Here is a 6,832-nt window from a genome sequence, read left to right as displayed (position 1 = left end):
GTGCTCTCTTAGAGTTAAAATATTGGAAGAAACCTTTACTGTCATGCTTAGCCTCCAATGCAATTTTTCTTTCTACATCCCTCTTTGATAGCCTAATGTCATTTTTTAACTCTGCCTGTAGACTTAGATACTCCTGCTTGATTTTGAAATCATTAGTTATTTTCCAGTTGTGGAACAGAGCCCTTTTCCTCCTGACTTTATTCTTAATTTCCTTAGTAAACCACCTTGGTTGTCGTTTCCTAGATTTAGTTTTGCTGGAAACAGGTATGAAGTCCTCTTGCACTTGCAACAATGTGCTTTTGAAAAATTCCCATGCCTCTTCAACTGTTTTGCTATTTAACTCTGTCCAGTTTACAGTTTCTAATTTCCGTCTCATACCATTAAAGTTAGCCTTCCTAACATTGTATACTTTTAATTTAGACTTTGCTCTTCGGACACTAAAATTAACCTCGAATTTAACCATGTTATGATCACTACCGTACAATGGGTCTAAAACCTCTAATTTTCCAATCCTATCCTGGTTATTACAAAAAACGAGATCAAGAAGGGCTTCTCCCCTGGTAGGAGTATTAACAAACTGAGTAAAAAAACAATCCTGTACTAATTCCACCATCTCAAGTTCATTTACAGAAGAGCCAGAGACTGTGTCCCACTGTATCCCAGGTAAATTAAAATCACCCATAACCACCACATCATTTTTATTACTCATAATCCTGATATCATCATATAATATTCTGCTTTCCTCTACAGCTACATTAGGTGCCCTATAACAAACCCCGACAATTAGGCCATTTGAATCTTTAGCATCAAGTTTGATCCATACAGCTTCTGAATTTTTATTTTTATCAGTGAGTTCCCTTGCCTGCAAGTTTTCTTTTACGTATACTGCAACACCACCTCCCTTCTTGCCTATCCGGTCTCTACGGAACAACGTATAACCATCCATATTATATTCATCACCATCATTGTCACTCATCCATGTTTCAGTTATTCCTATAATGTCGTAATTGTCTGAAGAAATTAAAGCCTCTAAGTCATTAATTTTGTTTCTAATACTCCTAGCATTCAAATACAGACCACTAATGGTAGGCCTTTTACATTGTCTACTTTTAATATTTATTTGGGCTTTCCGTCTCTCCCCACATAAATTCATAACTGACCTCCCTGCCCCCCCAGTCCCTAGTTTAAACATTCCTCAACTATTCTGCACATACGCCTCCCCAATACACTGGTTCCCCTATGGTTCAGATGCAACCCGTCCGGCTTGAACAGGTCCCACCTGTTCCAGAAGGTCTTCCAGTGCCCCATAAACCTGAACCCCTCTTTCCTACACCACCATTTTAGCCACGCATTTAATCCCCTTATCTCAGCTAATTTTGCCTGACTTGCACGTGGCACGGGAAGTATTCCAGAGAATACCACCGTGGATGTTCTGCTTCTAAGCTTATCCGCGACTTCTATAAATTTATCTTGCAGAACAGCCCTTCTGCCCTTTCCTATGTCATTGGTGCCAACATGCACCACGACCACTGGATCCACCCCGGCTGGGGCCAAAAGCCTGTCCACTCGATCTGGAAGGTCCCCTACCTGGGCACCAGGCAGGCAAGACACCGTACGGGACCCTCTATCACGGGTGCACACATAACTATCTACACCTCTTATAATTGAATCCCCTACTACCACAACCTCCCTCCTACTGGGGTTAGGTGGCTCCTTGGTGCCCAAGGGCCCACCTGCCTCCCCAGTCTCTTCCGGCTCTAAAGCTGGAAGCACCTGAAAGCGGTTAGAAACCGTTACTTCAGGTGATGCCGCCTCTGTGAACTGTGTACGCCCTTTTCTACGTCTACGACCTACGTTCACCCAGCTCTCTCGACCTACCTGTTCATCATTCTCCCCCCTCCCCGCTTGTGACGTACACATAGTCTCCCTAGAAGGCGTATTAACTCTCTCCTTTAACTCATTGCTATGCTGGATGAGAGCCAGTCGCTCCTCTAGGTCACGAACTTGGACCATGAGTGAGTCAACTAACCCACATCGCTCGCAGACGAAGTCCGACTGGACGCAAGCATCCAGAAGGGCAAACATCTTGCAAACACAACACTGAGTTGGCCCCATAATTACCTAACTCACTATGTCCCCGTCCTTTACTCCCAGCCCAGTATATTAATAGAGATTATTTAAACTTTTAGTTGATCTAATTAACGTATAGTTAAAACAAAGTGCCGAGTACACTAAAGCACTAAATTAACACTTGCGTTAAATCGGTACTTTATTATAAATTATCCGGCAGCGTCAGCGATAACAACCTTTAAATTTTACTTTTAAAATAACCAAATTTACAATTACTTACCCGAGATTAACTTCCTGCTGAACCACGTTTAGCTAAACTAAAGCGAAGTTGCTCTAGGGAGGCCAAAAAACCACAAAAACCCTCTCAAAGCAGGCTACTGCCGGAGCGGGAAAAAAAGTGGAAAATGTCCTCCCGGCCCCGACCGGCGACCGAGCAAAGCTCCGGAGCAACCGACCTTTTAGAGTTAATGTTACCGATGTTCGATAATATTACCCGCGGGTGTTTGATGCGAAGGACGCAAACAGAAACGCCGCTCGCGCCCGCAGCTGTCGGTAACACTCACAAGGACAGACAAGTACACACGTAAAAATAAGAGTAAAAAATGAAAACAACAACAACCACCCACGTAACCGTGCTGGCACACAAACGCTCAAATATACCTTTACAGATAATTCAAATCAAATCAACCGCTTCAACAGGCACACAACACAACACAAGTGCACACAACGACTACACCACTCCCGATCAGTACAGCAATCCCAGCAGCCTCTACAGCAATCCCAGCAGGCAAGTGACTCCTGGACCTGAACTGCTGAAATGCTTCTCAGCACTAACCTCAGCTTTCTAACTTGCTGGATTGTGAACTGCAACTTGACATTGACTGTTTTGTTAATACTCTTTCTTGGATTTCTTGTTTTGGGACAAAATACCGCTCAGGACTTCTTGTTTGTTCAGAATTGAAAGATGATATTCCTGTCTTCAGTAAAATTACAGACTTAATTGAATTCAATGGTCAGCATTTTTTGTTGACTTCTGATTTTGAAACCGTATGTTTTGTTGAACATCTTCACTCATTTCAAGTCCATGAGGGGCTTTGCAGGAAAGTTTCCCTTTTAAATGTTGAAACCTGTCAGGGTCGGCCTCCCGCTGTGGTCCTTCCGTGCCCCTTCCCCGTTTGACCAGCAGGTGGTGCTGGTCATCCCGTCCATACGTCAGTCCTTGTTTCTCCCCTCTCACTTGTCTGGTCTCGTGGCTCAATGTATTAAGCATGTGCTGTCTGTTTACCCTTCTGTCCTGAGTACCCTTCTGTCCTATGTTTGAATCCCACCTCCTGTTTTTGTATTTTGCTCCCTAGTGTTTCATTTGAGTTTCTTGTGTCTGATTTTGTATTTGGTTATTGGTTTTGTTCCTGGTGCCCCTGCTTGTGTCTTTACCTGTTCTGTAATTCCCCAGTGTTAGTTTGTTTCCTTGGTTAGTTCTTAGTTTCCCTGTTTTCAGTGTCTTTGAGTTAATTGGTTTCACCTGTGTCCTGTTTCCCTAGTCTTTGTTAATCAGCCTCACCTGCCCCGTGTTAGTCCCGTTACCCATTAGTATTTTAGTTCCTGCCTGTGTTCAGTTCCCGAGTGGTTCATTGTCTATGTCTATGATTGTCGTTGGTTGATAGTTTTGATATTTTCAGTGTTCTGCGTGTATTCGGTTTTTGTTATTTAGTCTTGTTTTGTCCCCTTTCTGTTTTTGACCCCTTGTGGTCTTTTTGGTTTAGTTGTGTTTATAGTGTTTTCAGTTTTGTTAAATAAACCCCGTTTTTGTGTTCCTGGAGCCGCCAGTGGGTCGTCCGCCCTTTTTTTGTGCCTGCACCATGCCTCGCTCCCGTGCCCGAACCGCCCAGAATCATGACAAAACCTTGCATTTCTTTAAGCCTTTTGACCTTCAAACAACGTATGGATTTCAGCAAAATGACCTTTATATTGTTCCGTTACATGTTTTACTATAAAGCACTTTTTAGAGCTTTTTCCAGAGTGCTTTTGTGCTCAGGTCTTTGAGTTCAATACATGTTTAAGTGTGTATGTTGTTTTTCAGTAATATGAAATTGCACAAATGACTGAAATTCATAGTCATACAAATATAAATGATTTGTTCTTTTAAAACTGCAACTTGACATTGACTGTTTTGTTAATACTTTCTTGGATTTCTTGTTTTGGGACAGAATACCGCTCAGGACTTCTTGTTTGTTCAGAATTGAAAGATGATATTCCTGTTACTATAAAGCACTTTTTTTGAGCTTTTTCCACAGTGCTTTTGTGCTCATTGAATCTGTCTGTTCCTTTGTAGTTATACTTTTAACATTTTAATACAATACACATTTAAGTGTGTATGATATTGTTCAGTAATATGAAATTGCACAAGTGGTTAAAATTCATACAGTCATACAAATTTAAATTTATTATTTTAATGCTGTTACACTGTTTTTATGCACGCTGTACTAATTGTGTTTGTAAACAAAACATGAGTTTGTGGCCGGTTGAATTTGAGAAAATAAATCAAATTGGTTTGAAGGGTTTGTGTGATTTTGTTTTTGTGTGTATATATATATATATATATATATATATATATATAAAATAAATGCAAAATGCTGAACATTTGGAAATTTACAAATGTTTTTAATTCCATAGTACTAAAAGCACAGTTAATCTTTGTACATTTTTAGAATAAACCTGTGTGGTAAGCGCTTTACCCTGTCAGTGTCAAAAATAATAAATAATACACTGTTGCAGAGAGTAATACAGTGTACACTAGAGTATATTGTACACTTATGGTGTAAAACAAGATACTCTGTCAAGGGGTATATATTCAACACTTTTGAAAGTGTTACTTAAACACCAGACTGGTGGGACCTATATATACACTATAGAAGTGTAAAATGTACACTTGTGGAGTTAAATGAACACTGGACAATTTGCTGTGTGGTTTGGCCTCTATGGCTTAACAAGAGAAGGTATTGGCTGGGTGAAAAATGCTACAGAAAACCAATCATTTTGTTTCTTTTCTAAGCCTGGGCTCTCTAGGAAGATCATTTGGACATTATGTGCCTTGTCAATTGAGATTTCTTTGGGGATGCAGATATATAAGAACTACACTGCTCAGACAAATCAGCTTACACCAACACAAAAAAACACATATGGTAATTTGGTAAAGACTAATATCAGTGCCATACCATCCTCAATCGTGGTGGGTTTCTAAAAATTAAGCTTAATGAAAGTCTTAATATTAAATGAGCAAAGTGATTTGATTTAAGAACATAAGAACATAAGAAATTTACAAACGAGAGGAGGCCATTCGGCCCATCAAGCTCGTTTGGGGAGAACTTAGCTAATAGCTCAGAGTTGTTAAAATCTTATCCAGCTCTGATTTAAAGGAACCCATGGTTTTAGCTTCCACTACAATAGCAGGAAGACTATTCCATACTCTGACTACACGCTGTGTAAAGAAGTGCTTCCTCAAATTTGTTTTAAAATGTTCTCCCGCTAATTTCCACTTATGGCCACGAGTTCTAGTATTTAGACTAATATTGAAATAGTCATTTGGCTGAACAGCATCCAGACCCGTTAGAATCTTATAGACCTGAATCATATCCCCCCTTAGTCTCCTTTGCTCAAGGCTGAACAGATTCAGTTCCGCTAACCTCTCCTCGTAAGACATTCCTCTAAGGCCAGGAATCATTCTCGTAGCTCTTCGTTGCACCTTTTCTAAGGCAGCAATGTCCTTCTTGAGGTGTGGTGACCAAACCTGCACACAGTATTCTAGGTGGGGTCTTACCAAGGAATTATATAAGTGTAACATCACCTCCCTTGACTTAAACTCCACACATCTAGAGATATAACCCAACATTCTGTTCGCCTTTTTTATTGCTTCCCCACATTGGCGAGAGTGGGACATGGAAGCATCAACATACATACCGAGATCTTTCTCGTAATCAGCTACCTTTATTTCAGTGGAACCCATAAAATATCTGTACTGTATATTTCTGCTCCCTGCATGGATTACCTTACATTTATCTGTGTTAAATTTCATCTGCCAAGTATCAGCCCATTCGCTAATTAAATCCAGATCCCGTTGAAGCCTCTCTGCTGCTAGATTAGTATCTGCTACCCCGCCCACCTTAGTGTCGTCTGCAAATTTAACCAGTTTTTGTTCCTCTATCGCAAGTTGTAGTCTAAAAGCAATGAGGCCACCACCCATTGTATCTGTTTTAGCGAAATACACTCCTTCAGTCATTAAGATAGCTCTCACCTTCTTTCAGCCCTGCTAAACAACTATGTTATGCAGTCTAACACAGATTAGCTTCATAGTCGGTGTTTGGTGCCATATATTTCACGCACTTTTATACCACAGATGGTTCTCAGCACAGTTTGTTGGTTATTAAGAGCTGAACTGAAATGAAACTTGCATAAAAAGATAAAAGGCTATGTTGGTCTGAGTCTTTCTTATTATGGTGGGTTAGTAAAACACAGCAGCTGAATGCCCAAATGAGCTCAAATGAGAGACATTAAAATAGGGCAGATATGGGCCACCCATTTTGTACCTGTGTGCCACCCTTATGGGCTTGCAATCTGGGAAGAGGTGGAGACACATTGTCTTAACACTCTAGGTTGTAAATTGAACACTATAAGAGTTCATAAATATTAACACTGTAAAAACAACAGTCACTGCACACTGAAAAGTGTTAAAGGTAACACTGAATGGTGTGGACCCATATAGACA

The sequence above is a fragment of the Paramormyrops kingsleyae genome, chromosome 24 (genome assembly GCF_048594095.1).
Source record: "Paramormyrops kingsleyae isolate MSU_618 chromosome 24, PKINGS_0.4, whole genome shotgun sequence".
Classification (NCBI taxonomy): Eukaryota; Metazoa; Chordata; class Actinopteri; order Osteoglossiformes; family Mormyridae; genus Paramormyrops; species Paramormyrops kingsleyae.
This window is presented reverse-complemented; position numbering follows the sequence as displayed.